Below are 26554 nucleotides of genomic sequence, written 5' to 3'. Positions count from 1 at the left end.
AAATTCTTGGCCTCAACAGCTTCCTCTGGCAACAAGTTCCAGTTTGATCATACATTGTGTGAAAAAAAGATTTCCTTTAATTTCACTCAACATCCCCTTGTTCTTCAAATGTGACCAGCATGAACGTAACGGAGCTTGTCTCTGCAATGATTTCCTGTTCACTTCCAGATACAATCAGAGGTGTTGGTAATCCCCTATAAAGCCCTGGAGTGGATCTGGTTAGACGAGAGAATGCCTCTCATCCTATAATCCAAAGCAGCAGTTAGGCTCCACTTGCTATTGTTCCCTTCATTCGAACACTCCATAACTAGCAGTACAGCCCAGAACTAAGGGAATCATCCCCTTGTCAGCCCATTTGACAAAGTAAATGAATGAAACTTATGCTTAAGAGTGGTGACGTACTTGACAAGAAACTGGACAAGTCAGCCAGAGTTGTGCAGTTTTATTTGAAGAAAAACAGTGTCGATATCCTTAACAAAATTCTACATTACACTAAATGCATGTTCCTTTTTAAGATGATAAACAAGCTGTAAAGAAGGTGCACAATACTATGTACAATCAGTTTTAAGTTAAAAAAGTTTCACATTTTTACATAGTATTTACTGGACAGTCCTATGCTTTGATGGTACAATTGGTAAGAGTAAAAAGAAAAGTAACAAAAATGACAAGAAATCTCAGCTGGAAAACTATATAATGCACTATTTTTTTTAAAAAAAGAAACTGGTTTCATTGCATCATTCATTTGTTTTAAATCAAACTTTGTATACAGTATTTTTAAAAAATGATTAGAATGGATTAACATTTTCAGGAACAGGACTGGTGTAGATGTTTTCCAATGCTGCTATTTCCATCCATAAAACCTGTATTTTTTGCCATACAGGCTGAGGTTCAGCTTTTACATTTTAAAATAATTATGCAGTAGGTTTTTCAATACATGGTAAAAATATATCACAGCAAGGGAGATATGTTCCAAAGACACTTTGAAATTCTTCAGTCCACTTTCACAACACTGTAAATCTTACTAACAAACCAGAAGCAGGCAAAAAATCCAATCGTCCCTAAAACAAGAAGAGTGTTAAAATAGTTAGTTTACCTTCCGTACATGCTTCTGGAGCAAGTCTAGTAACAGACAATTTCAAGCAGGACAGAATATCCCATTATCCTCCAGTTACCTATCTAGAAATAAAAGTGCACTTTTTAATTTTAACAATGCACAGCCTGGGGCTACTAAATTATCAATTTCAAAGCTAATAAAGACTTTTAGGACTTTCTTGCATGATGTTCCTGTAACCAATTGAACATGGTTACACAAATCTATCATTAGCAGCCATATAAATACTCTAAATCAACTAGTAGTTAATTTCCTCAACTGTATGCAACATTTACAATGTATACATATGCAAAGGCCATGTCCAGCTCTCTCTTTAGGTCATACACTACTGCAAGGCTATATATCTAGTGAACTGCCCACTGACTGGGAGTCAAGAGACCTGGATTCTATTCCTGGCTCTGCCACTGATTATGTGATTCCACATAAGTCACTTCAACTCTATCTCTTAAGGACAGAAACTGCCTTACTATGTGTATGTATGTGACTCCATTGTACTAGGGCTGATCTTGATTGGGGTGTCTAGACACAACCATGGTACAAATAAATATTCCAGCTAGAGTGTGGACCAACCTACCACTGAAAATGGTAGTCCAACTAAATTTTCAAAATCCACCCTTCTGTGGAAAGGGAGTTCACATGAGTGAGCTGTCCACCTCCCCGTCAAGCTACACATATGAAGACTGAAACGATGGTGTGAATTTCTAAGTGATGGTAATTAGCCACTGAAACAATTTATGAAAGGCTACAGTAAGCAAGTTGGCAATTTTTAAATCAAGACAGGGTGTTTTCCTAAAAAATGTGCTCTAAGAATTGTTTTGGGGAAAATTCTCTGGCCTGTGTTATTCAGGAGGTCAGACTAGATTATCAGAGTGGTCTCTTCTGCTCTATAAGCAAGGGTTAAGTAGCCTGCAGAAGTTATTGAAGACTTAAGGCAGGAGTAACCATTGCATGGCAAGAAGGTGGAGAACAACATAGGGCAGAGGAAGAGACTGGCCCAGGGCCAGAGTATTTTCTGTTTTTAGTGTAAAGACCAATGCTGTGGCTTCCTCGCCCACTATCACTGTGATGGGGTGACTGGAAAGAAGGAGGGAAGACTATGCTTCCTTTTCCGTTACTGGGGACATGTGCAATGTGTCCCAAATATCCTCCCCATTAACTCAATTGAAAGTTGAGGGTAAATAGGTTTCTCTCAAAATCCTGCACCAATTTCAGAGGCAAACTTTATGAAATAAATATGTTGCCCTTCTAACAACCTTGGATTTAAGGAGATTCAATATTAAACCTCAAAACCCATCCAGGAAATAGCTATTGCAATAGGCACTTTGCACATTGGTTAACTGAGGCACAGATGTTAAACTAGATGCCACAATTAATACCCTCCCAATGGTAGGAAAAATCAGTGTTAGCTGAACAAGTTTTTAAAAAGACAGTGATATGCTGTGTTTTACTGCAACAGTCTTATAAAGATTCACTGCACCCTTAGGAGACATACCCAGTCCACTCCACTCCATCAGAGACTTTTTATAAACATACAGTAATTATGGAAAACAGATCATGTTCAATATCAGCTCTATAACCTTATTTATTCACCATCACAGGCACAACCACTGGAAGGGAGTCTCAGGTTCTTTATTAGACTATTTTACCTTTCACATATTTATTGAATTAGCTTTTCTGTCTTTCTACAACCCTAAACCACTTGCTGACCAGACTTTCACAAGTGATAAATGAGGAGCCTTTCTTCAGATGCTTCCTATTATATACCTGCTAGTTCTTGTGATACTTCATTTTGCCACATATATTTCTAGTAAAGGGCTTTTTGACAGCCTACTATTAGGTGCTGTAGATTACCCTTTTCCTCCAAATCTTCAGTTATCATACTCAAACAGTGGGGGATGGCAGATTTACCATGCTTGATAGGAAATCATACACCAACCACAAAAGAAATGTAATTCCTCTGTGGGCTTGACATCACTAAGTCTTTCTAGTTTATAGTTGGTTCTCTCACTCCTTCCCATTGTGTCCAATACTCCTGTATCTGCATTGTTACAACCTCTCCTCCCCTAGCTCATAGCTTCTTCCTTTTAGTGTTCGTTTCTCTGTATCCCGCCTTCTTGTTATGTTTATAACATAGCCTGCTTTGAGCCTGTCTGTCTCTTAAAGCAGCTACTTACTGAAGTGCTATGTTTTTCCTGCATGTTTAACAGATTAGGTATATTAAAAATCAATCCACTTTCCTGCAACAGAAATTCAATATTTTACAGCACTAAAGTTTTAGCACAAGAATAAGATTTTTCCCATTGCACAGTTCTATGAACACACAATTGCAAGTATGTACAAGCTTACTAGAGAAATATACTCTATATAAACACACCCATCCACTGACCCTTGTTACTCTGGATCTTCCCTATGCACCACTTTCCCCTCAAAGGATGACTTCATTCAAAATATGAAATTACCAAAGCCATTCCCAGTGAACAAGGACTATTTAATCTATAATCAGGTTTCTCAAGTACACCAACAGAACCACTTGCCAACTTCCCTCCCCAAAATCTGCTCAACAAATCAAAGAGAAAATATTATTTTTCTTGGAGATTTTACCAATTTAGATAGTAGAAGACAAGCAGATTTACTGATATTAGCAGCTAAATCTGAGATGTGTACTAGTAAATGCATAAAATGGAGGCAAGTGTCAAATACCACCTGTCACCCTGAACTGCAAGAGGCACACAGATGTAGTTCTTAGACAGAAAACTGCTAGACTCCTAATTTGGATTTTGTCCAGTAGCCTATATAATTACTTTCATCACCAGTACACAAAATCTCCTCTACCAATATTATAATGGCACATCTGTAGTTAGAGTTCAGTCACCGTTTCCATTATAAACCCCAGCATGCACTGTAATTCCTCCATCCAAACAAAAATTTCTTAAGGATTTAGAATGTGGATGGTTGTATTGACAAGAGACTTCAAAGGGGATTTAAGTCTATGGATACCATTATTTGAATCATAAATAGCCCCTAGTTGATAGCTATCAAGTCTACTTCAAACTCAAAGATCAAAATGGTTTGAGAGGAGCTACCATGGTCCATATCTTTTCAAAAATTTACCTTTAAGCATCCTTAATTACAGATTTATATGCTGAGTGAATTATAGCCAATCAGTTGAAAATTTCAGTGAAGCAATCTTTTAAAAATCTCCCGTGGCTAAGTTCAGCACATTGCTTGTTTTCAGTCGTTTGATTTAAGTTAATTTAAGATTACACAAAGCCAACATTACCTGACAGTTAGATTAAATTATTATTCACGAGTAACCCCGATGTTTGCAGAGCTCCCATAACTCACTTAAAATCCTCTCATAAAAGCTGCCCACTTCTTCCAGGTTCCAACAAAAAGACCATTTCTGGGGACGGGAGCATTTCTTCCCCAACCTGGTGCACAGCTTTATTGCTATCCGAAAGGCCGTCACTTGACTTTTCTATTCTGTTTGTAAAGTAATTTATTTTCTATTGCCTTTGCAAACTTTTTTAATAAACTAACGTATTTCACTTCAACTCTGTATCGTGAAGACCACTGCACTAAGTTGTGGTATGTGAATGACTGATTGAGCAGAGTGGGGACAATTCTTCTCTGTCCAGCACCTGGTGTAATAATATACAGAAGTGATAAATGGGTATAAAATGTTAGATTCTGATGGTGTCCCACGTAAGCAATTCTATGATATTGGCACTGACCAACCAGTTAAGAGTAAAATACAAACCAAGTAACACCTGGGTGAGGTGAATACAAGTGAAGGAAACCGTTATTTTAAAGGCTGCAGCTTTAGCTATATCATTTACTTCAGTGTGATGGACAAGAAGGCTGGGATTTTCAGAGGCTCCCAAAAGGAGTTAGGTGCCCGACTGCCATTGTTCAAAATGTTATCAGCTAGCGTGGCACACTGGTGAGACACTGATGCCAGTCAGACAAGTCAGCACTGGCATTTTCAGATTCTCTTTCCTCTGAGCACCTCTCTCATGAAAGCCAGTCTTGAGATACAAGCACACAGCTGATAGTTTCTCTCAACTGAAATACTGCCTAGATTGCCATCCTTTGTTGCTTTATTTAAAATATCATTCCAGTAAATATCTGAACCAGCTTGTTAAACAGGACACCCTTTCCTGCAGAGGGGACACTCTATTAGATTTCTAATTTAGTATACATGCCTGGTATCAATTTTAGTTTACAACATGATGCCCAATTCAAAAACACATCTATGTTTATCAAAAAACAACAAGGTTATTTGTTCATAGGTGGTCTAATTTGTTACCATTCAAAGCTACTTCCGTTTCTTTCACAAAGCATCGTCAAAAGCAAATCAGAATTTTCTGAAAGAATCTGTAGTCTACTGATTCAAGTTACACATTCATGTGACTGGCTATTTAGTTAGCAAAGTGCAAGAAGGCTTTCAATCTCAAGTGAAATATCAGATAGAAGACAGAACAGGAAAACCCACAAACTCTTTTCACTGTAAGCAAGTTTTACTCACTGTGGATGTTAACCAGTTTATAACAGTAAAAAGTACTGATTCAGACAGGAAAGGTAACACTTTGTTCCTGAAGAATTTGTTAGCACTACACTTTTATTCCACAATCTACTTTTTTGATAGGGGTAAGAGCTTTGATATACACTTCTCTTTGCCCCATACTATTGTGAAAGATCTCAACCGCAACATAAACTCCTCTGATATCCCTAAAAGGCCTTGATTTGTTATAGAATCAAGTGTTACGAGTGCACCTTTTTATTATTTTTTACTTTAGTTTAAGTAATCCCAATCAGACTGCAAATTTATAAAAATCTGAATATGGATTAGGGCAGACATGCATTTAAGGAATTACTTTTTTTTTGGTAGAGCTATCTTCAAAGGGATGTCTTTCACAATTACTTTAAGATTCTAACTTTCGTAGATAAGCCCTTAGAGCTCATCCATAGAAATGAAAGCATCAGCTCACTGCAAACCATTATGTACCTTCTCTCTGATTCTCCAGAAGTGTAAATGTAAGCTTGGTTTTTTTTTATGGAAGTTATTTAAAATTCATGAAACTGATAGTCAAGATGTTACTGAATGTCTGAAGTAACTTTCCTACCCCAAGAGGCAAAATATGACCAATACATCTGAAAACAGCTGACAATTCAGCCCTTTTTATCTTTTGTCCTCAGCTTTCTATATTGTTGAATTCTCTACTCAGTAATGCATAATAGCACTTAGCAACAGTTTTCTTTCTGTCTATACAGAATGTTAGCTAATGGTATTCTTTTAACTGGCTAACAGATTTTTTAGTAAACTATTTCTTTTAAAATTTCACTTCAATATTAAAAACACAATTACTGCACCAAGTAATGCCAAAACACTTCAAAGAGACTGCCCTGTTCTACTCGGCTCTTCTAGCTTTATTGTTTAATGAAGAAAAAAACATTCAGAGCACGAACAGAATGTAAGAAAGCAAATAGAAGAGCACTCTGCACTTGGCTGATACTTCTTATGTACCTTAAAAGCTCTTTGTATCATACTGGTTTCAATCACTGCACAGTGGTGGGTGCTTCAGAATCTCAGATTCTAAACACAATCTACCCAGAAGATCAAAACTCAATTTTGAACATGGCATTAACTCACAAGTGAAAGTGATGTTCAAAAACAGAGGTCACTATAAAGCAACTTGCTTTGACTAAACTCAACCATTTTTTGTCCCCAGCATAAAATCCATGTAATCATAACTATCACCATTCAAATATACTTACTACATATTTATTTATTTCACTGCAATTTGTACGTTAAAATAGCATCTGTTTGGATGTACACAATAATTGTTAGCTTTGGCCAGCTTGATTATATTGGTGACAGTCATTGTTTTAAATATTCACAAGTATTTGTTCAACTTCAGCATTCAGCTCCTACTTGGCTATTCACTATAGTCTCTTTTGTGGAGGCCACAACCGTGTTGCCATGCATGAGCTGTTAATGATGACTTTTATACTGGATTTCAAGTATTGTGATGGAGAAACATTTAAAAAAATATAGAAAAGACCGTAACTGGAATAGTTATGCACATGAGTACATCTACTCACATTCAGAAGTGTTGACAGGATTGGGCCCTTATTTAGGTTTAATTTACAAAGTGGGTGCTACTAAGGAAAAGTCATGATAAACCAAAACAAAACTCCTCTAACCTTGGTTGGATTGTCTAGGTACAGTAGTTTACTATCCACCCAAAGCACAGGTTGTTAAATTATTAGAGAGGATAAAATTCAAAAACAGATTTTTAGTTTATCAAGGACAAACTCAGAATTGCTCACAAATTTAAATATACAAGCCATTTTTAACTTACAAAGTATAGAATTTGGAAAAACAGTCACTACCTAAGGTAATGTGATTCCACAGTGACTTCTGTCATGAAATGGTTATAGAAAGCAGTACTATTATTAATGTGGTTCTATAAAAGTTAACACATGAAAATAACAGAATTACACATTATTGTAGTTTTTCAAGCCTCATTGGCCTTCCCATTAAGGACTCCTGGATCAACACATCTGAAGCTCTTAATACCATTTCAGCAGCTGCCATGACAATTTCAATTATTTTATATGTGAAAAGGATATTTTTAATTCTACCAATTTACATCTTGTAACTTGAAATTGAAATTGGCAGAGTAGCAGCTAACCTATGCTAAAACCCAGACACATATTAACATATTTCTTTAGTTTAAAAATAATTAAAATATTTTTAACTATAGATTTCTTTTTTGTAAGTTACAGCAGACATCTGGAGCTTCTCTGTTTTGCCAGGATTTAAGCAGGGGTTTAACTGGCAACATGCCACATTCCATGTTTGCTTTCTAATAATTTAAAATTGGAAGAATTAAATCCTTCTCAGTTTTCACTTTTAAGAGACTCAAAACCGCAAAAGATACAATCCACAGCCTTCCCCTCCTCGCCCACCATGAAAACAGGAGGAGAGACAGACTTCATCAGGGTGTAAATAATGAGAAGGAAAAACCCATAGCCAATACATGGCAGCTAACATCATTAAACAGAACTTACACAGGGTATTTGGCTCACTTTGCTCAGAAAAACATGCACTAATACTCCTTGCTAATTCTAGCATGCACGGTGCTGTTTTGTTACCTCAGATGGTCATTCAACCAGTTTCAGACATAAAAAAAGATCAGGCTCTCTTCCCCTCTCAGCTGCAGGGCTTAAATAGTAAGAAAAACACCCCCCCCCCCCACACTAACTTTTACAGTGTCCAGGAAAATGCAGAAAAACTGCCTAGACACAGTTGTGTGCAATTTGGCCATATATATCTAGTCCTGCCTCAGTGCAAAAGACTGGACTAAATGACCTATCAAGCTCCCTTCCACTCCTACATTTCTATAATTCTAGATCTATGTTAAGTGAATATAAATATTTGCAGTGGTTTTCAATAAGCAGGGAGATGTCTTTTAGAGGTAGCAATGAGTTATCTGTCAGAGTCTTGTAGCTAGTCAATAACAGGATACTACAAATTAACATGAGTAGTCACAGTTTAAAATAACCCTCTATATACACAAGGCATTTTCTCTATAATTCTACCACTCGTGCTTTGGGATTCAAAGTGAAATGGCACATGTAAGATAGCACTGTGTGAACTCTACATCTTGCAGCACCAAGATAATGAAAGATTATTAGAAAGATGTGATCCTGAGCATGAAGAGAATTGCACCTTGTTTTTGAACCTGTTTGTTTGCATAAGAGCCTTTCCTCTTTGGTATGAAGCTTTCTGGGCCACATTTTCAGGTCAGGCCCCAAAATTACACTTGACACCACTTGCTTATGAATGTTAGAGAAATTCTGTAGCAGATGCCCAGCTTGCATGAGTAATTTCAGAGGCCACATTTCAAAGTATGGCTCTCTGTTTGGAAGTCTATGGTGTGTGAAGTTTTATTACCCTGAATACGCCTCTTGTTAAAATGGTGGCAAATTCTACCTGGCATCTCATTCTTCATTCATAGACATTTGCCTTTTTACCACTTTTCTTCAGGTTTCCACAGAATAAAGTTACAGAGGTCTTAATCATAAATCCAAGTGCGGCAGCAGATCCCAATTTAGCAAGCAAAAGTTCCTTCTCTCCAACAGCATTTGAAGTTATCCCACTAAGTAGCCAGGCACCAAATCCACTTCTCTCCACAACTAGTGTATGGCAAGCAACAAATTGGAACGGGCGCCAATGAACTTAATCTCAGCAAGTCTAGTGATGGCAGAGAAGGTGGTGCAGGGCAGCAACAGAGAAGAGACTGAGGTTGGTGGTGTAAGCAACCCTGAGTGCATCCAAAATATTTTTATTTTTTTTAAGTTGTTCTGAATGTAAATGAGGATCTTCCAAGAAGAGATGGGGATCTAAGAAAGTCCTATAAAAGTCCTATCACTTGCTCCCAAGATTTAGGTCAACTTAGTGTAGACCAGCCCTTAGTAAATTGTCCAAGGTTACAAAGGAAGTCTGTGGCACAGCAGGGAATAGAACTCAAGTCTCTGAAGTCCCAGACTTGCACCCTAACCACTGAGCCATCCTGCCTTTCTAAGTTCTAAAAGTTACAGCCACAGTCACAAGAGGCCAGATTTAGACCCTTCTCGAACAACTGGAGGAAGCCAGACTCGAATAACCACCTAGAAGTCTCCATAGCATGCACCCATTGAACATCAGTGCAGGAGGTGGGTTCTTGGATTAGCCAAGTGCTTGCTGACTCACTGCAGTACTAAAGACCTTTAAAAAAAAAACACACACATAGGTATATCTCCATATATATATGGAGATATACCTATCTCATAGAACTGGAAGGGACCCTGAAAGGTCATCAAGTCCAGCCCCCTGCCTTCACTAGCAGGACCAAGTACTGATTTTGCCCCAGATCCCTAAGTGGCCCCCTCAAGGATTGAACTCACAACGCTGGGTTTAGCAGGCCAATGCTCAAACCACTGAGCTAACCCCCACCACCTTCTGCTGAACCTAGACCTCACAACCCCTAGCCTTTTCTGTGGGGCTGGAGAAAAGAGCGGATGATGTGATCAATAAAATTCACACATTCTTCATACTCTACCAGAAAGCTAATGTCTAGTTCTGGAAAAAATCCTGTTCCTCACATTATGCTCCAAGTCTAATTACATCAGAAGATATGAGAAAAGTACATTCTAGTAGACCAGGGGTTCGCAAACTGGGGGTCGGGACCCCTCAGGGGGGTCACCAGGCTATTACATGGGGGGGGGTCACAAGCTGTCAGCCTCCATCCCAAACCCTGCTTTGCCTCCAGCATTTATAATGTTTTTATTATTTAATACTGTGTTTTTAATTTATAAGAGGGGGTCACACTCAGAGGCTTGCTATGCAACAGGAGTCACCAGTATAAACGTTTGAGAACCACTGTAGTAGACCACAGTAGGTGAAGTCCTGCCTGCATCTCAACAGCACAACACTGGAAGTGTCCCCACATTGTCTGTTTAACAATGTGCTGCAGTACCCCATTTGCCTCATTTCAATAGGTTCAGAACTTTGAAGATGTGTAACTCCTCCCCAAATTTTTTTTTGTGGGTGGGGGGGTGTCAGTGTAGGGCAAGTTTTGTTCAACAGATTCCTAACCCCTCTTTTCTTCTTTGCATCTTCAAGTTATGCAACATCACATCTGCTTCACCATCTGGCATTTCAAGTATCTGACTGCTCTGGGTATTCTGTTTCTATCACATACTCAATACCAGTTCACTACCATGTGAATATTTGGACATCTTGCATTCATTATCAAATTAAAGAAGTTGAAAATAAAAATTTCCAGTCCCTATACACTGCGTGTAATATTTGCAGTTTAAAACCTTTACGTTTAGTAATAGTTATATTTAGCATTTAGATCACTTTACATTTTCAAAACCTTTTACAAATATTATCTGTTGTAAGGATTAATTAGGTAAGTGTTAGCCCCATTTCACACACTGAACACACATCAAGATGTTGAGTGACTTGCAACAGTTAGTGTCAGCGTGTCAGGGTTAAATCTTCCAGTCCCACATTCATCCTTCTAGCAAAGGCTGTTCTCATTTTTAAGTCTCCGTTTCTTACCTTTCATTTACGTTTTTATATATATAGCATTTTGTGACTTCCTAAGTAATTTCCAATATAAAAGCTTTTCTATCGAGGGCATTTTGAAAATGTAAATCTATAATGTTCTTAGGTCACTGTTACACTACAATGCAATAATCAAGGAAACTTAATAAGTTAGAAAAGAATCGCTGCAAATTAGATTGTAGATCTTCAGGTCAGGAACAATACATTATCTATACTGTTATGTCCCTAGTGTGCATATTGTTGGGTGCGTGAATAATGGTAGCAGCAGACTCAAACCATATTTAATGATCAAAATTGCTGGTTTCTTCCAAGCAAGTGTTTCTCAAATTGACTCTGGCTATAATGATCAAAAAACAGTAACCCAGAAGTCCTGAAACCATTGCACTGAATTTCACCGATAATGCTGCACTTACCTGTAAAAAGGAAAAATATCAAAACCATGATCATAGTATACCCAAAGTATAAAATGGTACTAGCAGTTCCCGTTATTTGGAGTTTAGAGAAGAAGTAATGAACTGCATAGATAAAAAGATAAACGGCTGTAAAGCTGCTCGTTAAGAACGATCTCCACCACCAATGATAATCCTGAAAGAAATAATAAACCATTTCAGGAAAAAATCCAAGTACAAAACTAAAACTGCACTTTTATTTCAAAGCAAAGCACTATTTACAAGTCTATGAAAGATTAAATTAATTCTTGGCATATTTCTACACTCATACTCTTGCTTAAACTCCTTTTCATTAAAATTATGCTTTTCCAATTGCTATTTCTTTCTCAAAGTCAATTCTGTCAGGATGTTTCAACTATGAACGTGAAACTCTGTTATCCAGGGGAACTACAGCAAATGTCTGTTCAGTCTACAAAGTCTCAGGAGAATGTGCTGGGGACTTAACTAATTTTTTTTGTTTTGTAGATTTTAAAAAGTTGCAGAATTATACATTTACACAGGGTAATGTGTTAACAAGTAACTTAATTCATTGAAACAATTTCACAGATGTGTAGCAGCTCTCACTCTCAAGGATCCCAAAGCACCTTGCAAGTTTACATATATATGGTACATGTATCCACCACAGAAACACAGCCACAAGGGGCAACACAATAGTAGTTTAACTGCACAGTACAACTATAGCATTCAAGAGTGGAAATGAACAATGTGGTTGAGGACCAAATCTTCAAACGTCTGCAAAAACTGCCAACATACACACCCCTTGATGAGTGTATCCTCAAGAAGGGTATGTTGGATGGCACGCAAAGTTAAGCAAATTTGGTACTGAAACTGCAGAGCAATTATAAGTTACACTGGCCACAGCATATTGGAAACCTTAACTCATGATTTACAGGGAACAGTCACAAATGGGACTTCATTCTTTCGCTGTTATTTTAAATACACATAGTTGAGAATGTGTCAAACTTTCTGCAAAAGTGTTAGTGAAATCAGATTCAAAGCTTTCTTTAAACCACAAGAATTATTTTATTGGCGATCGCTAGAAAATATTTAAGTAGCCCTTTTCAGTAAGGACAAAATTACTAAAACCACACAGTGTAAAATACCTCATTAGTGGTCAATTTGAAAGCAACATCTCTCCCCCTTTATATTGATGACTTTGTAATGCCATGCCGGATATTAGTAGCATAAAGCCTCCAAATCTCAGCACTGACATGTTATGCCCAACAGTTGACTTAAATCAAGCTGTTCATAACCTTAAAAAGTATACCTCTGCCAGACCAGCTGGAGACTCATTTCCTGTTTTGTGGCTCCTCTACCATTACAGGACCATTCCAGTGTGTAAAACGAGAGCTTGCAATGCTAGCTGCAGTTGCAGTGACAAGGCAGAAATTGCCTTTTTTGAAAATTTAACTTGTATATATTACAAAACATAGGCCAACAACATAACCAGGCCAAAGGTACATACAATCGATATACAGAATCCTGACAATACATCCACATAGTCCACAGTGTCCAGCACTTTGCAGAGGTGGCCATGCATAGGCATCCTTGCAAACTTCACTCTGACATGTCCCAGCTAGCTATGCACTGTGCTGTCATGATATAGGCATCAAAATAATATGTTTATTTACCTCTGCACATAGATGGAAATAGCACAGCAAGACTGTAGCCTCAGAACACGTAATAAGAAGAATTATAAACACTAAGAACAGGAAACCAAACATGTAGTACATTTGATGGGACCTAAAACACACACACAAGAAATCTGTGTCAAATTAGTGTTCACTTTTTTTGTGTTACATACCTAAGAAATAAGTAATCAGAAAACAGAACAGGCTTTGTCTGCATTGTTGACATACTCCTACAAATCTTTAGTCTGTACCTGCTATCCCTCTACCTTCATGAGTAAATACGCTGCTTACACAATTGCATTGTTAAAGTCAGGGAAAGGGCACCTCAAATCAATAGCATAGTTTGTAAAACAATTAGCCCCTGATTATATAGACCAGGGAAATCATTCCTTTCCCTCACCTTTCTGTCAAGGACTGTTCCCACTAGAAAGGTACTATCATGATTTCAAATCTCAGGGCCTTCTGAGCCCTAATGCTCCATTGGCTCTCTCGTGCTGCTCTTCGAAAACTACCTTTTCTTCAGCTTAACATCTGCCTCCTTCACATTGCTGCAATTAGTCCTCCAGCTGTCTTATTTCACCATGCTACACCTTCTAAGAGTCGCTCCTCCACTCCCAGACTCCTATCCCTAGACAAATCAATCTTACTCCAGTTCAAGGGTCATCTAAACGCTTGACCATAGAAAAATGCACCCTTTCCTACCAAGTGCATAAGTATCTTTTTTATGAGATGTGGGAGGAAGCATTAAATGTAATAATTAGAAGGATGCAATTACTATAATTTAAAGATAATTCACAAAAAGGGAATACTGGCAAATTCCTTCATGTCTCCCTCCTGATTTTTCTGAATCCACTGTTTTGGGTTCTCCATGCTCATTGTACATGTCCATTTTTGAGCTGACAGCCCAGCCTACCTATCAAGTAAAGATACAATACTCACCAAATACTGTTTAGAATGAAAAAAAGCTGAATAAAAATACAACCAAATGGCAAGATGCCACCCATGATGATACCAGGCAACGGCTTTGTGAAAAATGACTGCTCCGGGATCTGACGAGGAATCTGGTTTGTACGAACTGGGTGTTCAATAGGCTTTGAGAGAAATTAATACAATTAAAAAAGACAAATAACTGTAAATACCATAGTAACAAGGTAAGATAGGAAAGTGTTAAAAGAATTAAAGACACTTAAGAGGATTTTTTCCTAATATCAGCTCCTTGGAACTTGACATGCTTAACTCTCCCATTATATTCATCCATAAACTGTGCCATAAGTAAGGCTATGTTTTACTCACAGATATTTTTAGTAAAAGTCATGGACAGGTCACGGGCAGTAAACAAAAATTCACGGCCCGTGACCTGTCCGTGACTTTTCCTATAAATCCCTAACTAAAACTTGGGCGGGGGGCTGTGGGTGCATTGGGGGGGCGGTCCAGGGGCACTGCGGGAGGTGGCCCAGGACCCCACTGGTGCTGGGGGAGGAGGGCCAGGCCACGTCCACTGGTGCTGGGGGAGGGGGACAGTGGACGGGACCCCCGCTAGTGCTGGGGGACGGGAACTGCGGGCACGGGCAGCACGCAGAGCCCCCTGCCCTCTCCACCGCCTAGTAGCTGCAGGGCCATGCCAGTGGGAGCTGGGGAGCCCCCCACCGCTCAATCCCTAGCCCTGAGCCCCCTTCCACACATCCAAACTGCTGTTGCTGGCCGCTGCAGAAGTCACAGAATCCAAGACTTCAGTGACAGACTCGCAGCCCTTAGCCATAAGCCATATCTCTGAAGATTACAAACTAATGCACAAACCAACAAACAGTGATTTTTTTGGAAATTCCACTTCAGTGGTGACCTAGTAAATTTCAACATGCAGGAGGGAGAGGTCTTTATTTAGTTTTTGATGGAATTACTGAATTTCTTCTAGATGTGTTAACAATTCAGAGGACTATAGCACACATACTGTGTAGACAAGAGGAATGTCAATAAAGATATGTTCTTAGAAGAGAGATCCTGAATGGCCAGAAAAATATTTTGAAAATCAGTTTGTATTCTTGTCTACCATACAAAAAGATCAGAAGTTGGCAAACAGTTCATTTCAGAATGGACAGCCATATGCATCTTAGCCAAATTCTGGTGTTTTGATGTTGTCAGCTAACACACTAATGCCGCATGAATAAATACTTGATGTTAGAACAGAAAAAGTATTATACTGAGTGACAGATAAGACACACTTAAACAATGTACTCAAAAACTACCTTTTCTTTGAATCCAAAATATGCACCAATGAAGGTTAATGGGACAGAAATTCCAAACCACATTGCCAGGATAGCAACCAGTGTACCAAAGGGGATGGCAGCTGATGATCCCTTCACCCACAGAATAAGATTCATAATGAAGAAATCAGCAAAGACAATTCTGAAAAAAACAGAATTTTCTCACTAGCAGCGTAAAATCAGAAGAGAATTAAATATTTTAAGGTGGCTCATAAAACTAAAGGATTATGAATATCCACTTGTAGGCTATTTCATTCTCTATTCGTGCAATATTGTTTCACCACTAATACATAAAAAGTGGTAATTATCACTTTCAACAACTAATTGTTTTTAATCTTTAGGGTCTTTTAGCAATAAGGCCACTTATTTGGAAGACCTTTAACTGGCTACAAATAAACTGAGGGAACATGAAGAGCCACTATCACAAAAAACGTTACATGGTGTGTTTTAGCAAATACTCTCGACTGTACTGTACTTTGCCAGCCCTTACTTTCCCATCACTGCTAATTTTCTGGTAATGCTTTTAAATAGCTCTTTTCTAATGAACCTGTTATTCCTTCTGCCAAATTCAGTCATTACTAGCAAAACCCACTGTTCAAGATACCACAAACTACATTAGGGCTACCACAGGCTAATCTTAGAAAAAGCTTATTGTTACAACCAAATCTCTTCAGCCGTGGGACACAATACATAAAAAGTGAACAAAAAAAAGTGTGCTAGTTCAATAACATTACATCTTTGTACTATTTTAAGAAATTCACAATTTCAAAAGGAGCTAAGCTACTGAAGCAAGAGTGTGTTATTTCTTCGATTTAATCAGCACGATACACCTCTACCCCGATATAACATGAATTCGGATATAACGCGGTAAAGCAGCGCTCCAGGGGGGCAGGGCTGAGCACTCCGGTGGATCAAAGCAAGTTCAATATAACGCGGTTTCACCTATAACACGGTAAGATTTTTTGGCTCCCGAGGACAGCGTTATATCGAGGTAGAGGTGTACCTTCATTTTTTCAAAATCTATAAAAAGAAAAACTATTCAGAGTTTGCTAAGCCCTAAAGGCTGGTTTTCTAAGCCTGAAGAAGTCCTCTTCTTGCACTTTTAGTGCAGAATTATGTCACAAAGCAAACAACTTCCTCACCCCATTTTATTCCCCTAAACCCTCCATTCAAAAAAAAAAAAAAAAAAAAAAAAGGTTTTAAAGACTTCGATTTTGGAAATTAACAAGATTTATGTCATGCTCTCCTGCACCCTCTCCACCTGCTTTAGGAAAAGCCTTTCAACAAATGAGACTGAAACCCAGTTTAAATTTGAGAGAAGTGATTAAGATTTCAAACATGTCCCATCGAGTAATAAAGCAAAAAAATACATTGCCAGAGAACCTCATCTGGGAACCTGCATGGATTCTCACCATCCAGGGTACAGGAGAAGCATCAGTCCCAGGAAGGGGCATTGCCAAATGAACCACTCACTGGGACTCATATGGAAGAATTCTTGAAACAGAATTTACACTAGTCTCAGAGGAAGCTACACATTCCACTGTATTGGACGTCATGCAAAACAAAAGCAGTGGGCAAGCCATTGCACAAATGGTTCCCAAATACTTCTGTGAGTAGCAGCCTATAAATGTGCAATCAAATGCAGTTAAAGCAAACTGCATGGTGTATTTTAGACCTTGTCCATGTCAGTAATCCAATCTCTGCTTCTCCCCTTCCAAAGATAAAGGAAAAATACTTTGTATATAAACTCAGTCTACTGAGTATATATAACTGCCTTGGGCTGTTTATGACATTATGCAGTTTCACTGAACAAGCACAGCATAATCAAGACATCTGTTCTTATTTTACCAATCCCAATCATTCTTCTTCCTCTGTGAAACTGAATATATTCTGGAGTTTAAATTATCAGCATGATTTTTTTTCTACAGATAAATACCCTCTGCACTGTGAAGATATCTAAATGACAGCAGGAAGACTGAAGCACATTTTGTTTAGGAATAAGATTTCCACATAGAAATACTACAAATTCAGTTGTTACCCAATACATCAGGTTTCATTCGATCCAATTCTAGTTTACTCAAACCAAGCCATGTTTTATTAATTCTATTTTTCATCTGTCTTCATTCAAAGATAGAGACTTTTGCTGAAAACATATCTTGTTAAACTCCATTCTGAAATAGGTTATCTAGAATAAAAATCTGAAGCCAAATTCAAGATATTTACTGAACACAAATCAGAAAAATTGCTTTAACTATTCACTATGCCAATAATTTATTTTCCACTCTACTACCCACCCACCCAGAAAGCTGCGCCAAGGACTACCTCTAATAGGCAACCTTCTGTCTTAAAGGACCACTTTAAATTACCTCTAAGGTTTCCAGTACAATTGTATATACAACATTAATTTTAAATGATGATAGTTTTAGGTACATAGACATAAAAACATACTTGAAACCCTAGTTTCCAAATGAAATGTTCCTAAACCCAATTTTAAAAGCTATACATGCAGAACACCATATTGTTCTTCATGAACTACTCTCTTGTCCCATCTTTAGCAAGATTATTCACTGCAGTAGAACACAGCTGCTATTTTAGTCATAAAAATAATTTTGTATAGAACACTAATCAATATATTCAAGATACAAAGAACAAGATAAAGTATTTGTACCACATTAGTAAGGAACTAAATTTACAATCTCAGATCTAACCCTATTTTCCATATACTAAGTATGAATAGTGTGTGACTGACTTCAATGGGGATAGGATCTAGCCCCGATTTATAAAGTGCTCTAGACAGAATAGCCTTTCCAAAAAGCCACCATAATAAGCCATGCATTCACAATGAAATATAGTCCCTACTATGTTAACATGAGTATCCAGAAAATACTCAGTGCTGTAATCTAAGAGCAGTTGTATTGTATCAGGATTAACTGCACCAGCAACAATACAACTAAGTCAATGGTTCACAAATTTTTCCATGCCATGACCTCATCTTACAACAACAACAACAAAAACCCATGTTTCAGGCCCCACCTCCATAGTGTTGGGACTACTTATGAAGAAAGGGAGGGTGGTCGTGACCCCTAGGTTGAGAAGCCATGCTCTAGAACATTATGTAATTTGCAAACTCTCCAAATACAGGCTGTGATCTACAAGCTTTTCTTCCCACTCTAAGATGTTCTGTGTAGAAAGGAAAATAAAGTAGGGAAACAATAAAGGCAATGGCATAGCCCTTGCAAGAGAGTTCTGTGCTAAGAAATCAGTATTTTTCTTTATTTGTGGTAACTGCGTTATATACAAGACTACAGGAAAGAACAATTTCATAAGAGTAAGGAACAAAAAGTACTAACCCAGGGCACAACAGAGCTGTCAGCAAAACATTTGTCTTCCACTTTTCACCTCGAAATGCTGAGGAATAAGTAAAAATCATTACTATAGTTTCAAACGTAACACCTTTTATAAATATTTTGCAGTATGACAGCAAGGAGCAGGTCTGATATCTGAGACATCAGCTCCAACTTGAATTACATATCATGCCTGGCAATTCTGAATGTAACATGCTGTATCATACAAAATAAGCAATGGTACTTACTTTTATACATTCTAGCAGATACATAGCCAGCAGGAGTTCCCAGCAAGACCCACAGTACAACTGCACAGGTCATCAAAGCTCCTCGGTTGGCAGGAGAAAGAAAGCCAAGGCAAGCTAGAACTAAAGATGTGAAAAGAAAGAATAAGCCATTTGTCAACACATTTTATTAGCAAATTGTAGAACGTACACCATAGCGCACAGGTTTATCCAGTTCACTGAGACGGCATATGTGTATGTTAACATACACACACATACCAACTAGCCATAAGTGCACACCACTCTGGGCATAACTCTGAACCAAATGCTTGGATATTTTCACCTCATACTCAAAAGGCAAAGATTTTTGTGGCTAAAAGGCTTCAAGAGAGGCATATGGTTGAAGTCTCTGCTCCTCCAACAACTATGCCATGAGATTTCAGCTTGGAAATCAGCTTTCAAAAGCTTAAAAAATGATGCTTCTATAAAAGTACATTTATTGCATAGGCAACCATAATAGTTTAATACATGCCATAAGAGTTGTCCAAGAAAAATAGGCCCAGAGTAGTAAAAGGCAGTGATTTAAGTTTTAAAAAGGTAGTTATAAGCAGCATGAAGATAACAGGACTGGATCTTCAAGTAACTGATTTAGAAACTTCAAACTCCAGACAAAGGCTATCGCAGCTCCCATGATGGACAATGCTTATCCTCAGGAACAAGGTGGACCATCTGGAAAATAAGGTCCCCATATTTAAAAAGGAAAAAAAAGGGGGGGGGGGGTAGTTGGCGTTCTTGAACAAAACTGCAAGGGCAACCCCCAAGTTGAAAGGCAGTTATTCAATTACAGACTCTGCAACTAGTGGTATGTGAAATTTTTGTATTTGGAAATAGACTCCAAGAGCTGTCATGGATTTGGAAGGACCAATTTATGAAGACACAAAAAGGTAAGTTATTATACTTACATTTAAACACATTAGGAACAGAGAAAAGGACGCTGAACTACAACTCGGAAAAGTAATGCTCTGTGTGAAATGTTAGTCAGCTAGGAATGAAGTGAGTTGGGGTGAACATTTTCATATTCTGATCTCTAACGAAGAAAAGAACTGATGAAGTGGAAAGATAAAGTTGCCATTTTCACTGTTAAAAATAATTGACCAAGTTTTTAAACTCTAAAACAGAAGAAGGCCAACAGAATGTTAGAAACCCAGAATTATAATCCTATCCTACATTATTGATTTATTTGTTTCGCCAACCTATACATGAGTACCCTACTCGGGCTAGTCAGACTATTTGGATTTTGTTGATGTGATTTTTTTAAAATTTAAAATATTGAATACAAAAGTTATTCCTCTCCCCATAAGATTTTCATTTCTACTTTTAATGAACAATCAACAAGGCAGAAAAATCTTCACCACCACTGTCTAGACTTTATGAAGTCTTATCTTCTAACAGCAAGTTTTCCTTGTTGTTTATTGATAATGGTCTTTGCAGAACAGCTACATAATCAGCCTTCAGGCCACTGGCAAGTCTATGCTCTATGGGAGTCAAAGGCTACAGAACTGATGGTTGCTTGTTCACGCTCAGCGCCACACAGGAATCTTTATTAAAATTAAAGCTTAAAAACAAGCCAGAAGGGAAAGCCAACATCTTACAGTATGCTGTTAAATATGGCAAGAATATATTTTAGAGTAGGATCAAGGACAAGTGTATACTGACTCTTCTGCTTAACAACCTACGCTAAAAGGGAAAACAGGCTACCCTTTTTCCCTGCATAAGATGTTTATAGCTAACAGCGAGTACTGAAGGTCAGTCTGAATTTGCTACCATTTTATCTGGACTTCTATCTGTATTTACGGTAGTTCTCTGGTCTGAAACATTTAATCAAAGACAATTTGTTTTTTGCTTGGCATCAAGATATACGGAAGATAATGTTTTGCTAACGTACAATTTAGAACAAATGATTTAATACAAAGTGCTACAAAAATATATAAACCTCAGTATGTTCCAATATTTTACTGTGCAGTAACAAAGGGAGTTGTAAAAGATTTATATGAAACAATGAAATATACTAATTAGTAGGAGATTACAATGTTATTGCTGTATCTAGGTGTTTGTACCAAGCTCAAGTTACATGAGCACTGTCTCAGTGCCATTTTATTGGCACATACTCAAGTTCTTATTTCGGAATGGCTGTTGACTGCTGTATCAAATTTATCAGAAAAAATGTTAGAGCTTTGATTAAACGTCTTTGAACTTACCTTACTGGGGTCCAGGTATTATTGGACCATGATGAGTAAGTGTGGTCTTCTAGTATATTTTTAACTTTTAAATGGGGATTTGGACTAGGGCTACTTCACTTCTATAGATCTAGAGCATGTGAATTAGCCCTAATAGGGAGATGCTGCAATAATGCTCAAAACACTACTATTTGCAATAGTGTTATTACAGTGATCTGGGTCATTACTATAAGCAAGTGTATTTTTCTTTTCTTAAATAAAGTAAAAAGGATAGACAGCGATGCCAGAAATCATTTATGGTTTCTTACAATTACACTAACAGAGTGTAAGTACGTAATTTTAATAAACCTAATGATACTTACATAGAGTAATAAATGTCATAATGAAAATTTGCGTTCCTTGACCCAAGAAGACAGATAACAACATTCCCTTCCTCGGAGGTCTAAATACATCTCCATGAACCAACTTCCAACCAAATTCCTCTTGAGCATCTTCCTGCATAATAGCAACATCTTTATTAAATATACATAATTCAGCAGTGAATATAAGCAAGATGTGAAACGTGCTTTCAAAGTTTGATTAACTTTCAGTTTGGTTCCAAAGACAGACTAATTGCATTGATTCATCACTCACTGATTTTACTGTCCCCTCATGGTTTTCTGGAAGAAATAGGCAAGATTTATGATGAAACTACTTGCCTTTGAGAGTGGCAGAGAAACAATGTAATTAGCAAAGATCCTCATAAGGTCAATGTGAATGTAAAGCAAAACAAAGCATTCCATTTAATTTAACCTGGAATACAGCAGTTCAGATGGTTTAAATATTTATCTCTTTCGCTTGTCTCAAAGCATATCAGTCTCAGTAACTATAACAGTAAGGAATGACAGGTTTTTTGCTTTACTTTGTAAGTGCAAATTTGGGCTCCCTCTGCTCCAAATATCTTGCCTGTTAATTCTTGAGTTGAGACCATAGTGTTCTTCACCATGTAGCTGTCATATTGCTAAATAAACTAACGTAGTCTCTGAGTCTTAGGGAATATCAATCTGGAGGAACTAAGCAGCAGCCAACTCTGAAAAACTGGTGGCTTCCAACAAACTTGGCCCATGCTAAAATACCTGTGCCCCATTCAGTCAAAGAGTGCTGGGTTCCCTACCCATCCTCCAGCCTAACTGTAATCAGTAAATATTTCCCTAGGGTGTTTGGTACCAAAAATCAAACATTCACAGAAAAGAGGTGGGAAGGAAGGGAAACCGAACTGCATGACAACGCACAACAGCTTAGCTAGTGACAAAGACGTCTCTTCATTTCCTCTGAAACATTTTATTATCTTCCCAGTATGAGGAGCTTTGCGTCCACCTTGTTGATAAATTACTCTCAAGAGCTGGGGGTATGCTAGAAGTGGGATTTTTCTTTTTTTAATGTGTTTAGAAAACAGTTTTACAGCAAGTGTTATGTCAGCAGGGAAACAGAAACCATAGATCCAGAGTTAGGGAACATGATTATAAAGGTACAACATGGCTGAAACACTTCCAGACTCAGTATCATAATAAATTCTCCTCCAGGACAGAAGTCTTCTAGTTGCTCTTTTCCCAAAAGTCCAGTGCACTTTGCTGTGGGAGTCCACATAAATCTGGTTCTCATTTCCAAAAGCAGGAAGCTTCTATTATCCTTACTAAGCCTTTTTTCATAAACCAGTAAGTAAACAAAGTATTGGTTTAAAAGGTTGTTGCCTGAAACAAATGCTTATTTTTAATTTAGTTCAACTGAAAAATAAATATCCCTTTTCCAGGATGGACTTCCTAAATGCATGCCTTCTATTCCAATCCAACAGGGGACGAGGCAAACACTTTCTATTGGCACATTTGGAAAGGTTTAACCAGTGAAAGTACATGAGTTAGATTTCCCATGAGAAATTAGTCAGCAAAAATACTTTCCTTGGGGTATGTCTACACTACGAGAGTAGTTCGATTTTAGTTAAATCGAATATGTGGAATCGATATTACAAAGTCGAACGTGTGTGTCCACACTAAGGACAGTAATTCGACTTTGTCAGTCCACACTAACGGGGCAAGCGTCGACATTGGAAGCGGTGCACTGTGGGCAGCTATCCCACAGTTCCCGCAGTCCCCGCTGCCCATTGGAATTCTGGGTCGAGCCGCCATTGCCTTCTGGGTAAAAAAATGTGTCGAGGGTGGTTTTGGGTAACTGTCGTCATCCAACCGTCACTCCCGCCCTCCCTCCCTGAAAGCGCCGGCGGGAAATCAGTTCGCGCACTTTTCTGGTCAGTGACAGCGCGGACGCCACAGCACTGCGAGCATGGATCCCGCTGTGACCATCGCTGCAGTTGTGGCCGTTGTCAACGCATCGCAGCTCATCATCGACCTTTCACTGAGGCAGATAGAGAGAAATCAGGCGAGGAGGCTACGGCACCGCGGTGAGGACCTGAACTCCGAGAGTAGCACACGCCTGTCTGAAACCACGACACCCAGTGCCGAGGACATCACGGTGGCAATGGGTCTTGTGGATACTGTGGAACGGCGATTCTAGGCCCGTGAAACAAGCACGGACTGGTGGGACCGCATAGTGCTTCAGGTCTGGGATGAATCCCAGTGGCTGCGAAACTTTCGCATGCGGAAGGGGACTTTCCTCGAACTTTGTGAGTTGCTGTCCCCTGCCCTGAAGCGCAAGGACACCCGGATGCGAGCAGCCCTGACTGTCCAGAAGCGAGTGGCCATAGCCCTCTGGAAGCTTGCAACGCCGGACAGCTACCGGTCAGTCGCGAACCAGTTTGGCGTGGGCAAGTCTACCGTGGGGGTTGTTGTCATGCAAGTAGCCAAGGCAATCGTGAAGGTACTGCTGTCAAAGGTAGTGACCCTGGGAAACGCGCAGGCCATCATAGATGGCTTCGCCGCGATGGGATTCCCGAACTGCGGTGGGGCTATAGATGGGACTCACATCCCTATCCTGGGACCGGACCACCAGGCCAGCCAGTACATCAACCGAAAGGGCTACTTTTCAATGGTGCTGCAAGCACTGGTGGACCATAAGGGACGTTTTACTAACATCAACGTTGGATGGCCGGGCAAGGTTCATGACGCTCGCGTGTTCAGGAACTCTGGTCTGTTTAGAAGGCTGCAGGAAGGTATTTACTTCCCGGACCACAAAATAACTCTTGGGGATGTGGAGATGCCTACAGTGATCCTCGGGGACCCAGCATACCCGCTAATGCCCTGGCTCATGAAGCCCTATACTGGCGCCCTGGACACAGAAAAAGAACTGTTCAACTACCGGCTCAGCAAGTGCAGAATGGTGGTGGAGTGTGCTTTTGGCCGTCTCAAGGGGAGATGGAGAAGCTTACTGACTCGCTGTGATCTCAGCGAAACCAATATCCCCATTGTTATTGCAGCTTGCTGTGTGCTCCACAATCTCTGTGAGAGCAAGGGGGAGACCTTTATGGTGGGGTGGGAGGTTGAGGCAAATCGCCTGGCTGCTGATTACTCCCAGCCAGACAGCCGGGAGATTAGAAGAGCCCAGCGGGACGCACTGTGCATCCGGGAGGCTTTGAAAGACAGTTTCCAGACTGAGCAGGGTCACCAGTGAATTTTAAGTTTGTGGACTCAGAACCTGAACTTGCCACCGTTTCTTTACCCAGTTACCGTTGACTATCCTCTCCAGTTACATACCCCCTTCACCCCCTTCCCAAAAAATAAAATCTGTTCTGTTTTGTTAATGAACACCGTTGTCTTTATTACTGTTTTCGCGGGAATGTTTTAAACCTGGGACGCAGACTGTGGCGGGGTGCGGGTTTAGTGTTGTGATGCAAATGATGCTTCTAAACTCCAGGAATGACGGGTTCCGCAGTGGTGGACTGGTTGTTTCAACAGAGCCTGCCAGCCCTCCTGGGCGGGACAGCGTGTATGTGTCGGCTATGTGACTGTCTGGCAGGGGGAGGAGGGTTACAGCTCCCCTGCTGCGGGGCTCTGTGATGCATTAGATCTGTAACTGCCCTCCCCAGCCACAAAGTCACAGAGCAACCCCCCCCCCTCACAGAACATGAAAACCACCTCCCAGATTGAACAGGGTCACTAGTCACTGCACTGGGTATGTGTCCTGATCCTGGACCTGACCCCGCCTCTGTACCCTGGTAAAGGTGACTGTCCTGTCCAATTACCATGCCCCTTCCCCTCGTTCAGACAGACTCTCCTCCAAAATAAAATCATGGAAACAGTAATTAACAGAAACGAATATTTTATTATGAACCAGACATGAAACGTGGGGGTTGAAACTTGCACGGGGGCTTCTGTGAGGTGTGTAGGAAAGGACTTTTAAAATTTTGGGGAATGAGAGCCTTCTAGTGCTAGAGCAGTCTGCAGGGGTTGACTGAAAGTTTTAACGGCCCTTGCCGCCCCTCCTTCTTTGTACTTTGGGTGAGGGGGGTGTGGGACTTGGTGGCGGGGGAGGGCGGTTAGAGATAGACTGCAGCGGGGCTCTGTCCTCCTGCCTCCGGTCTTGCAGAACATCCACAAGGCGCCGGAGCGTGTCCGTTTGCTCCCTCAGAAGTCCAAGCAGCTTTTCAGTAGCCTGCTGGTCCTCCTGACGCCACCTCTCCTCCCGTTCCATGACTGCTCGGTGCATTTGGGACAAGTTCTCCCTCCACTGTGTCTGCTGGGCTGCCTGGGCTCGGGAGCAGCTCATTAGTTCTGAGAACATGTCCTCCCGCGTCTTCTTCTTCCTCCTCCTAATCTGCGCTAGCCTCTGGGAGTGTGCTGACAGGCTGGGTTGGGAGACAGTCGCAGATGTGTCTGTGTGAATGGGAAAAATGGAGTGAATTCCTGAGACAGATAAATGAAGTTGTGTACAAAGAACCTAGTCTTTCTCTGTGAACAAGACCATGCACTGCACCTCTCACATGCGCACTCAGGACAAGGTCGAATTTTCGGCCATCGCCTTCAGTGCCTGGGGTCCTGCAGTGGTCTTGCAGTTATCTGAGAAGCGTGGCAGGACACCTGAACTTCTGTAGCGTGCAATCATGGTAAGCCGTAGACTTCTGGCTGCTTAAAACTGTACTAGTAGCACTGGCCTCCTTTCACATTGAAAGCAATGCCAGTCTCTGCTGCCAGCAATCAGGACAGCATGAACTATGCCCCTGTCCCACCCCCTCGCGGCTGTTCCAG

The 26554-nt window shown here is 39.8% G+C and overlaps 1 pseudogene; it reads right to left on the bottom strand.

Moving 5' to 3' along the window:
- Positions 1 to 427: 427 nt before the first annotated feature.
- Positions 428 to 26554, bottom strand: part of LOC135883380 (transmembrane 9 superfamily member 2-like) — a 46439-nt pseudogene continuing 20312 nt past the window's right edge.

This window comes from Emys orbicularis, chromosome 9, assembly GCF_028017835.1.
Source record: "Emys orbicularis isolate rEmyOrb1 chromosome 9, rEmyOrb1.hap1, whole genome shotgun sequence".
Lineage (NCBI taxonomy): Eukaryota > Metazoa > Chordata > Testudines > Emydidae > Emys > Emys orbicularis.
The sequence above is the reverse complement of the archived record's forward strand: the minus strand, read 5'-3'. Positions and strand labels throughout refer to the sequence as shown.